This window comes from Haliotis asinina, chromosome 13 (genome assembly GCF_037392515.1).
Source record: "Haliotis asinina isolate JCU_RB_2024 chromosome 13, JCU_Hal_asi_v2, whole genome shotgun sequence".
NCBI classification, from domain to species: Eukaryota; Metazoa; Mollusca; class Gastropoda; order Lepetellida; family Haliotidae; genus Haliotis; species Haliotis asinina.
In genome coordinates, this window is record NC_090292.1 from 32,409,534 (window position 1) to 32,421,884 (window position 12,351).

A 12,351-nucleotide genomic window follows, 5' to 3' on the forward strand; every position below is an offset into this window, starting at 1 on the left:
AGAGCACTTCTCGGAAAGGATTCAGAGCCAAACCCCAGACACCCGGTGCAAACGTCACCTGATTAAACATCAGTCCATCATAACTGGTCCAGTAGATCCTGGCGGTGTCAGCTAAGTACAAGATGTTTCGCCGTGTATCAAGGCACAGCACCCGAACCTCTATTCCAGAAATGATTTCCGTCAACAGCCTCCCATAAGGTGTCATCCTACATACGCACTGAGATGGCATCGAGGAAGCGATGAATACCAGCTGGTCAGCATCGTCTACTGCAATTGATGCAATGTACTTGTTTGGTGCCGCTGTCAACACAGCCGTGATCTGTAAGAAAAAGACTTGGATCCCCCAGTTCTTCCAGGGTGCAATCAGAACAATTTCACGCGATGGAACGAACGCGATGGCGTTGATATACGATGCCTTTATATGATGATATGTAGTGTAGGAACCATTCCCAAGGTGGAACAAACGTAATGGCGTAAATTTTCTCTCATTGATGTTTGCAATCATGAGTTTTGTCGTGTCGCCTGTTCCCGCTGAAAGATAATATTTCAGTGAGTGAGTGAGTGAGTGAGTTTAGTTTTACGCCGCAGTCAGCAATATTACAGGTATATGGCGGCGGTCTGTAAATAATCGAGTCTGGACCAGACAATCCAGTGATCAACAACATGAGCATCGATCTGCGCAATTGGGAACCGATGACATGCGTCAACCAAGTCAGCGAGCCTGACCACCCGATCCCGTTAGTCGCCTCTTACGACAAGCTGAGTCGCCTTTTATGGCAAGCATGGGTTGCTGAAGGCCTATTCTACCCCGGGTCCTTCACGGGTCAGATAATATTTCATAGGATCATATGTTGTAATGGATAACAAGGAACATTAATGAAGCGATTGCTTTCGCCAGGAAGTTTGGAATCACGAGGCTTGTCATGTCCTTTGCTTCTGTTGAAATATACACATGCACAAAAGTTAAGCGCCACCCTCTATTTTTGTGATCTGCTACTTTGTATACTCAATGGTAACTATCATAACGAGATCAATGACTGTCACTGACATCACTGGTTTGATTATGTTTGGCAACTAAACGGGTGATGACGCTGTGATGACGACCCATCTGCCTTGCAATGGCCCTTCACGACACGCCAGCATTTTTCATGCCTATCACCTGCCAGCGGCAGTTAACCTCTCAGCGGCAGTTAACATTCCCCACACCATGACTGATTTCCTAACTCTAAAGTGAAGGAAGAATCTCACAACAGACCAAGATTCAGATGGTAGGGAAAGGGAGTTGCACGTGCAGAACGTTCTCCTTGTCATATCTTGACAATCTTAGGTTCAAGGATGTATGGAAGGCTAATTCAGTCATAAACATCTATAGTTTGTATTTCTGACATTCAGTGGTGAAATCAAGACTCTGTGAAAATAGTGGCGCTTAACGTTTGTGCATGTATATATATTCTTTTGCTTCGTATACACAAGCGCATTAATCAGGTACAACCTTCTTTTTACAAGATAAAATACTGCACGTTGTTCTGTATGCTTTGAAACCCAAATTCCACATATTAAAATAGTATTTGTGACATATACTGATCAGCAAAAGAAACGCAATTTTCGGAAAATGAAAAGTAAACGTTCATAGTGATGTCTTCTGTAAAAAAACAGACAAAACAAGACAGAGTTGTTTTTCTTTTGCTGATGAAACACTAACTGAAGTTTGGCAAGAATCTGCGATACTGACAGGTTCAAACAGGATTGGCATTCATGTCTAGAGGAAAGGTCAGAGCTTCGAAACCGCTGCCACCGCTCAGGGACTGCCTGGGTCAATTCTTGTACATTTTGAACCGTAGCATCTCCAGCTCAAATGTTAGCCTAAAAATGTAGGATGGGGTTCATTTCGTGGTTTCATGGTAATGTTTCGATCATGTCCCGGAAATGGGCGATGGCTGCCTGAGAACGGTTACGTCTTACGTTGTCATCTATGAATATTGCAAGAATTGCAACGGGATGGTTTTAAAAGTGTGGCACGAAGGTGGTGTCCCGTACTTCTTGTGACTTATCGATACGCATAAACCGCCCTATTCTGTAATCGGACAAACAAACTCTCTATCTTCAATCCGGGACTTCATTTATGTTATGGAAATTGTCTTCTCACATATTTATAAGAAGTAAAAGACGACCTGCAACAGGCAGTGCACGAAATGTTTGCCCATCAATTCACGTACCTGTCCATTTCTCTGTTATCACTGTAAGAATAAAATTGAATATTTTATATATGCATGACGTGTTGATGTTATCACAAATCATAGGGTTATGCATCTAAACGTACAAATGCACTCTTTAAATATCTGTGAATGCATGGTGACTTTGACTATGCCTAGTACTTGACTTGGCTTTGCGAGTGTTTATAATGAATGATAGCAGCACCTCATATCAAATGTGTTCTTTAAGAACCGCACAATATATGCGTGTTGTTAATTGCTGAAATAAATAAAAGAAGTGATGCAAGCATCTAATTTGACTAAGAATAACGCCGGACTCGACTTTGCGTGTGTCTGTTATAAATGATACCAGCATCTTAAAACAAAATATGTACTCTTTAACCATCACCCAATAAATGCCTGTTTGAACTGATGAAATGCACGAAACAAAGAAGTGAAAGTACCTGCTCGACACTTGCTTTGGCTTTGCATGCTACAATCTACATATAACACCCAACCTGAATTCAACATACGTCTTATAGCCCAGGTGTGCGAGACGGAACAGCACGTGTTAATGACTGAATAACTTGGTGCACGTGTTTCTCGAATACCTGGCTGTTCCTCTCTGCCCCTCGTATCAAACTGCGAACTGTGTCAATATATGTTTGATCCGCTTTCGAGCTGAACAGATTTAGTAGGCAGGATGCTTGCCCATCAATGCACATACCACATGGGTCTCTTTTCCTATGTTCTCAGTGTAAGAATGTTTTCTATATGAATGAAATGTTGGTGTTTATTTCGTTTATGAATCTAACAATGAATGTGTATGATTGAAACTGGGCATTAGCGAACTAGGTTTCATACATCGACCAAAACGGTTATCACTTCTCAAACCTTTGTATACAGAGTGAGAGATATTCTGTATTTTACACCCAGCCTGAATACACCACGCATTCATGGACATAACGTTTTCGAGGTTGCTTTACTACCTCAGTGCACCTAGTAGACCATATGCATTATGTGATCCCAGGGAGTTGAGACTGAAAATACGATATGCCGTATTTTCCCAGTCCACCCAGCTGTGAATGGGTACCTCGTAAGGATGGGAAAGCCACATTAACTCGGTGCACTTAGTAGGCTGCAAGAGTTGTGTGATACTCAGGGAGTTGAGATTGAAAATACGATGTGCCGTTCTGATGGAAATCCAGTGATAAGGGAAAAACAAAGCGCCCTTGAGCAGTTGAACTGGCGAACTGGACATCGGTGCTATACAAGAGTCTAATATACATATAAACAAAAGCTTATGCTGCAGGGATTTTGTCTGAGTATGGAAGTAGATCTACACACGTTACTTTTATACATAGAGTACGAAACGTATATCTGAACATACTTTACGCAACCCGAATACAACACAGGCTTGTAGACAGTGCACAAACCGATTGTCCATGAATTCACATACCTTTGGGTGTCTTTTCCTCGCTTTTCCCTGAAGGAATAACAACACTGAATATGTAAGGTATAAATAAAAGGTTGGTGTTTATTTCGGTTATGAATCTAAACACATGCGCAGCATTTGGTAATGGGCATTGGTGAAATAAATTTCAAATAATGGACAAAACGTTATCACCTCTAAAGAAAAAGAGTGGTGCAATATTCTACTTTGTCTATAACATATGTCTTGGCTTTGCTTGTGTTCATAATAGGTGATATGGCAACGGCCGCACAACAGATGCCTGTTCGAACTGATGAAATTGAAGAATCAAGGAAAGATATGGTTCAAGCACCTACTTTGACTATCTATAACCCGTGTCTCGACTTTACAAGTGTTTATTATTAGTGACAGGCAGGATAGGTTTTCCTGCATCAGATAACATCAGCTGTAGCTATTCATTCATAAGCAAAAGCCAATGCTGTAGGGATTTCGTTCGATTATCGAAAATGACTACTTGTAGTATAGATATAGAGTAAGAAACATTCTATTTATTACGTCCAACCCAAATAAAACGCAGGCTTAGTATAGGCAGTGCACAGTTTGTTTGTCCATCAACTGACATACCTTTAGATGTCCTGTTCTTTGTTTTCGCTGGAAGAACAAATTTGAAAGTGAATAGATTTCAGGCATTGACCAAAATGGCTGTCACCACTCAAACATTATCGAAAGGAAATGAAACCCAATAGGTTTGAAGTTCGGAAAAAATCTTAAACAAAAGCTAATGCTGCTGGGATTTCGTTGGATTATGGAAATTGAGTACTTGTTGCTTCAAATATACAGTAACAAACATTCTGTTTATTATGTCCAACCCAAATAAAACGCAGGCTTAGTATAGGCAGTGCACAGTTTGTTTGTCCATCAATTGACATACCTTTAGATGTCCTGTTCTTTGTTCTCGCTGTAAGAACAAATTTGAAATTGAATAGATTTCAGGCATTGACTAAAATGGCTGTCACCACTCAAATTTCATCGAAAAGAAGTCAAACCCAATAGGTCTGAAGTTCAGAAAATTCATGGACGTAATATTTTCGAGGTCATGTTACTAACCTAAAAAAACCTCGAAAATTAGATACCTCAAACATTTCTCGATATACAATATTTTTGAAGAAAAGCTAACGCTGCTGGGATTTCGTTGGATTATGGAAATTGACTACTTGTTGCTTTAGATATAGAGTAACAAACATTCTGTTTATTATGTCCAACCGAAATAAAACGCAGGCTTTGTGTAGACGTGCATAATTTGTTTGTCCATCAATTGACATACCTTTAGATGTCCTGTTCTTTGTTTTCGCTGGAAGAACAAATTTGAGAGTGAATAGATTTCAGGCATTGACCAAAATGGCTGTCACCACTCAAACATTATCGAAAGGAAATGAAACCCAATAGGTTTGAAGTTCGGAAAAAATCTTAAACAAAAGCTAATGCTGCAGGGATTTCGTTGGATTATGTAAACTGACTACTTGTTGCTTCAAATATACAGTAACAAACATTCTGTTTATTATGTCCAACCCAAATAAAACGCAGGCTTAGTATAGGCAGTGCACAATTACTTTGTCCATCAATTGACATACCTTTAGATGTCCTGTTCTTTGTTTTCGCTGGAAGAACAAATTTGAAATTGAATAGATTTCAGGCATTGACCAAAATGGCTGTCACCACTCAAACATTATCGAAAGAAAATGAAAACCAATATGTTTGAAGTTCGGTAAAAACCTTAAACAAAAGCTAATGCTGCTGGGATTTCGTTGGATTATGGAATTTGACTACTTGTTGCTTTAAAGATACAGTAACAAACATTCTGTTTATTACGTCCAACCCACATAAAACGCAGGCTTAGTATAGGCAGCGCACAGTTTGTTTGTCCATCAATTGACATACCTTTTGATGTCTCGTTCTTTGTTTTCACTGTAAGAACAAATTTGAAATTGAATAGATTTCAGGCATTGACTAAAATGGCTATCACCAGTCAATCCTTATCGATAGGAAGTCAAACACAATAGGTTGGAAGTTCGGAAAAAATCATGGACATAATATTTTTGAGGTTATGTTACTAACCTCGAAAACCTCGAAAATTATATACCTAAACAAATTCTCGATATACGGTATTCTTAAACAAAAGCTAATGCTGCAGGGATTTCGTTGGATTTTGGAGTTTGACTACTTGTTACTGTCGATATAGAGTAAGAAACATTCTGTTTATTTTATGCAACCCCAATAAAACGCAGGCTTAGTATAGGCAGTGCACAATTCGTTTGTCCATCAATTCACATACCTTTAGATGCCCTGTTCTTTGTTCTCACTGTAAGAACATATTTGAAAATTGAATAAATTTCAGGCATTGACCAAAATGGCTGTCACCACACAAATCTTATCGAAAAGAAGTTAAACCCAATAGGTCTGAAGTTCAGAAAAATTCATGGACGTAATATTTTCGAGGTCATGTTACTAACCTAAAAAAACTCGAAAATTAGATACCTCAAGAATTTCTCGATATACAATATTTTTGAAGAAAAGCTAACGCTGCTGGGATTTCGTTGGATTATGGAAATTGACTACTTGTTGCTTTAGATATAGAGTAACAAACATTCTGTTTATTATGTCCAACCGAAATAAAACGCAGGCTTTGTGTAGACAGTGCATAATTTGTTTGTCCATCAATTGACATACCTTTAGATGTCCTGTTCTTTGTTCTCGCTGGAAGAACAAATTTGAGAGTGAATAGATTTCAGGCATTGACCAAAATGGCTGTCACCACTCAAACATTATCGAAAGGAAATGAAACCCAATAGGTTTGAAGTTCGCACAAAATTTTTGAACAAAGGCTAATGCTGCAGGGATTTCGTTGGATTATGGGAATTGAGTACTTGTTGCTGTAGATATGGAGCAAGATACATTCTCTTTATTACGTCCAACCGAAATGAAACGCAGGCTTTGTGTAGACAGTGCACAAATTGTTTGTCCATCAATTGACATACCTTTAGATGTTCTGTTCTTTGTTCTCGTTGGAAGAACAAATTTGAAAGTGAATAGATTTCAGGCATTGACCAAAATGGCTGTCACCACTCAAACATTATCGAAAGGAAATGAAACCCAATAGGTTTGAAGTTCGGAAAAAATCTTAAACAAAAGCTAATGCTGCAGGGATTTCGTTGGATTATGGAAATTGAGTACTTGTTGCTTCAAATATACAGTAACAAACATTCTGTTTATTATGTCCAACCCAAATAAAACGCAGGCTTAGTATAGGCAGTGCACAGTTTGTTTGTCCATCAATTGACATACCTTTTGATGTCTCGTTCTTTGTTTTCACTGTAAGAACAAATTTGAAATTGAATAGATTTCAGGCATTGACTAAAATGGCTATCACCAGTCAATCCTTATCGATAGGAAGTCAAACACAATAGGTTGGAAGTTCGGAAAAAATCATGGACATAATATTTTTGAGGTTATGTTACTAACCTCGAAAACCTCGAAAATTATATACCTAAACAAATTCTCGATATACGGTATTCTTAAACAAAAGCTAATGCTGCAGGGATTTCGTTGGATTTTGGAGTTTGACTACTTGTTACTGTCGATATAGAGTAAGAAACATTCTGTTTATTTTATGCAACCCCAATAAAACGCAGGCTTAGTATAGGCAGTGCACAATTCGTTTGTCCATCAATTCACATACCTTTAGATGCCCTGTTCTTTGTTCTCACTGTAAGAACATATTTGAAAATTGAATAAATTTCAGGCATTGACCAAAATGGCTGTCACCACACAAATCTTATCGAAAAGAAGTTAAACCCAATAGGTCTGAAGTTCAGAAAAATTCATGGACGTAATATTTTCGAGGTCATGTTACTAACCTAAAAAAACTCGAAAATTAGATACCTCAAGAATTTCTCGATATACAATATTTTTGAAGAAAAGCTAACGCTGCTGGGATTTCGTTGGATTATGGAAATTGACTACTTGTTGCTTTAGATATAGAGTAACAAACATTCTGTTTATTATGTCCAACCGAAATAAAACGCAGGCTTTGTGTAGACAGTGCATAATTTGTTTGTCCATCAATTGACATACCTTTAGATGTCCTGTTCTTTGTTCTCGCTGGAAGAACAAATTTGAGAGTGAATAGATTTCAGGCATTGACCAAAATGGCTGTCACCACTCAAACCTTATCGAAAGGAAATGAAACCCAATAGGTTTGAAGTTCGCACAAATTTTTTGAACAAAGGCTAATGCTGCAGGGATTTCGTTGGATTATGGGAATTGAGTACTTGTTGCTGTAGATATGGAGCAAGATACATTCTCTTTATTACGTCCAACCGAAATAAAACGCAGGCTTTGTGTAGACAGTGCATAATTTGTTTGTCCATCAATTGACATACCTTTAGATGTCCTGTTCTTTGTTTTCGCTGGAAGAACAAATTTGAAAGTGAATAGATTTCAGGCATTGACCAAAATGGCTGTCACCACTCAAACATTATCGAAAGGAAATGAAACCCAATAGGTTTGAAGTTCGGAAAAAATCTTAAACAAAAGCTAATGCTGCAGGGATTTCGTTGGATTATGGAAATTGAGTACTTGTTGCTTCAAATATACAGTAACAAACATTCTGTTTATTATGTCCAACCCAAATAAAACGCAGGCTTAGTATAGGCAGTGCACAGTTTGTTTGTCCATCAATTGACATACCTTTAGATGTCCTGTTCTTTGTTCTCGCTGTAAGAACAAATTTGAAATTGAATAGATTTCAGGCATTGACCAAAATGGCTGTCACCACTCAAACATTATCGAAAGAAAATGAAAACCAATATGTTTGAAGTTCGGTAAAAACCTTAAACAAAAGCTAATGCTGCTGGGATTTCGTTGGATTATGGAATTTGACTACTTGTTGCTTTAAAGATACAGTAACAAACATTCTGTTTATTACGTCCAACCCACATAAAACGCAGGCTTAGTATAGGCAGCGCACAGTTTGTTTGTCCATCAATTGACATACCTTTTGATGTCTCGTTCTTTGTTTTCACTGTAAGAACAAATTTGAAATTGAATAGATTTCAGGCATTGACTAAAATGGCTATCACCAGTCAATCCTTATCGATAGGAAGTCAAACACAATAGGTTGGAAGTTCGGAAAAAATCATGGACATAATATTTTTGAGGTTATGTTACTAACCTCGAAAACCTCGAAAATTATATACCTAAACAAATTCTCGATATACGGTATTCTTAAACAAAAGCTAATGCTGCAGGGATTTCGTTGGATTATGGAGTTTGACTACTTGTTACTGTCGATATAGAGTAAGAAACATTCTGTTTATTTTATGCAACCCCAAAAAAACGCAGGCTTAGTATAGGCAGTGCACAATTCGTTTGTCCATCAATTCACATACCTTTAGATGTCCTGTTCTTTGTTCTCACTGTAAGAACATATTTGAAAATTGAATAAATTTCAGGCATTGACCAAAATGGCTGTCACCACTCAAATCTTATCGAAAAGAAGTTAAACCCAATAGGTCTGAAGTTCAGAAAAATTCATGGACGTAATATTTTCGAGGTCATGTTACTAACCTAAAAAAACTCGAAAATTAGATACCTCAAGAATTTCTCGATATACAATATTTTTGAAGAAATGCTAATGCTGCAGGGATTTCGCTAGATTATGGAAATTGACTACTTGTTGCTTTGAATATAGAGTAACAAACATTCTGTTTATTATGTCCATCCGAAATGAAATGCAGGCTTAGTATAGGCAGTGCACAGTTTGTTTGTCCATCAATTGACATACCTTTAGGTGTCTTGTTCTTTGTTCTCGCTGGAAGAACAAATTTGAAAGTGAATAGATTTCAGGCATTGACCAAACTGGCTGTCACCACTCAAATTTTATCGAAACGAAAAAATCATGGACATAATATTTTTGAGGTTATGTTACTGACCTCGAAAACTATATACCTAAAAAATTTCTCGATATACGGTATTCTTAAACAAAAGCTAATGCTGCAGGGATTTCGTTGGATTATGGAGTTTGACTACTTGTTACTGTTGGTATAGAGTAAGAAACATTCTGTTTATTATGTGCAACCCCAATAAAACGTAGGTTTAGTATAGGCAGTGCACAATTCGTTTGTCCATCAATTCACATACCTTTAGATGCCCTGTTCTTTGTTCTCGCTGTAAGAACAAATTTGAAATTAAATAGATTTCAGACATTGACTAAAATGGCTGTCACCACTCAAATCTTATCGAAAAGAAGTCAAACCCAATAGGTCTGAAGTTCAGAAAAATTCATGGACGTAATATTTTCGAGGTCATGTTACTAACCTAAAAAAACTCGAAAATTAGATACCTCAAGAATTTCTCGATATGCAATATTTTTGAAGAAAGGCTAATGCTGCAGGGATTTCGCTAGATTATGGGAACTTGTTGCTTTATATATAGAGCAAGACACATTCTCTTTATTACGTCCAACCGAAATGAAACGCAGGCTTTGTGTAGACAGTGCATAATTTGTTTGTCCATCAATTGACATACCTTTAGATGTTCTGTTCTTTGTCCTCGCTGTAAGAACAAATTTGAAAGTGAATAGATTTCAGGCATTGACCAAAATGGTTGTCACCACTCAAACCTTATCGAAAGAAAATGAAACCCAATAGGTTTGATGTTCGGAAAATCCTTAAACAAAAGGTAAGGTTGCAGGGATTTCGTTGGATTATGGAATTTGACTACTTGTTGCTTTAAATATAGAGTAACAAACATTCTTTTTATTATGTCCAACCCAAATAAAACGCAGGCTTTGTGTAGACAGTGCACAATTTGATTGTCTATGAAGTTGCATACCACGACCTCTTACAACATTCAAAACCTTCCAAGAGCCTTCAAATACTATTTAACATAGGAATGTGGAATTCCGTGTGAGTGAGTGAGTTTAGTTTTACGCTGCACTCAGCAACATTCCAGCTATATGGCGGCGGTCTGTAAATAATCAAGTCTGGACCAGAGAATCCAGTGACCAACAACATGAGCATCGATCTGCGCAGTTGGGAACCGATGACATGTGTCAACCAAGCCAGCTAGTCTGACCCGTTAGTCGCCTCTTACGACAAGCATAGTCACCTTTTATGGCAAGCATGAGTTGCTGAAGGCCTATTCTACCCCGGGTTGACGGGTTGGTCACTTTGAAAACACTGTATATATGTTTTGAAAACACTCTATATATCTTGTATATATGAATACGGCATATATTTTTTTCCATTGTAAATCTTCCACTGTAATGTGCATTCCTATTATGTAGTAAGTAACATGTGCACGCAACATCAGTAAATGCTAGTTATTCATAACCATTCATATTCATAACAATTCTTATTCTTCTGTTGTGTTTGGAATTGCCCAACAGACTCTGTTTATAGAATCCTTATGCTATCGCTATAACGTATTCTTAAAAAACGTAGGGGAACTGTACTCTCAATGTACGATTGTCGAAATTGGGAGATATGTGGGATTGAATCAATGTTGATACAATAATAATGGATGTTTTGAGAATGCATCACCGCATGGATTTCATTCAAAGCAAAGCTGTTCGTTCAGTTATCCCCCTTGTTAGGTGACTGGACTATGACATGAAAATTTCAGCATTACAATTTCCAGTCAGTAGTGTGTGATTCGACCCCGCAAACCCTGACCATGCACAGATGCAAGAAAATTATCGGAAAACATGGTCTTCAGAGGTTTATCGACCTGCCTGAAAAACGTGAAGATCCATAATGACACCCCATGCACGCGTAGGAGGCTCCCACGTTGTGCACGTGCTTCCCATGCGTGTGATGATAACGTGAAATGATGCTGCACACACTTGATGAATGTCATTGTAACATTCCTCAATGGGTTTTCATCCTACCAGACTTCAAAGTTCAGGTCCCCCCACTTTTTTGAAGAGTATAGTTCAGAGCAATTTTGTACTTGATTGAACTATACATGGGATACAAAAACTGTATTTCTTCAACAAATGGTGGTGTCTGATTACGGAAACTGCCTTGTCATATCTAGAGAGTAAGAGACAGTTTCTGTTTTGGGACCAAACTAAACACAATGCAGGCTTAGTAGACAGTGCACAAACTGTTTGTCCATCAATTCACATACCTTTAGGTCCCGTTTCCCCTGCTGTCACTGTAAGGATAAAATTGAATATTTATCTATGAATGAAATGTTGATTCTTATTTCGTTAATGAATCTAAACGTGAATGTATATAATTATCGTTTATGAGATAATGAATCTGAGCTCAAACTCTGAAAACGAACTGACGAAAACGAATCGAAACACTGACGAATCACGTTATCACATCACAGTATCAAATCAAATCAAATATGTCTATTGCATGCAAAGGACTCCTGGTTTTATGTAAAGGGTTTACCTATAAGTAGCTTTACAAATCTGGTAGACAGGTAGACAGATAAATATGTAGATATGGAGACAGGTAAACAGGCAGATATAAGATAAGATATAAGGATAAGATTAGATATAACTTAACTGTCCCGGAGGACATTCCTTTTGTATCAACAACGGCATCAAAATCAATACAAACAAATTTCACAAAAATATACGCAATAGTTCCCTGCAAAAAATGAAAGCTGAAGATAATATTATTAACCATGTAGGCAAAGAGGCTAGGTTAGAAG

At 37.7% G+C, this 12,351-nt stretch overlaps 1 long non-coding RNA gene across 1 annotated transcript; it reads right to left on the reverse strand.

Moving 5' to 3' along the window:
- Positions 1-5,956: 5,956 nt before the first annotated feature.
- On the reverse strand, positions 5,957-8,092 carry LOC137260183 (uncharacterized). The gene is made up of 3 exons (XR_010954738.1): positions 8,064-8,092; positions 6,352-6,378; positions 5,957-5,983 (listed from the first exon to the last, which is right to left on the reverse strand). It is a non-coding gene; the product is annotated as an uncharacterized lncRNA (long non-coding RNA).
- Between the last annotated feature and the right edge of the window lie 4,259 nt (positions 8,093-12,351).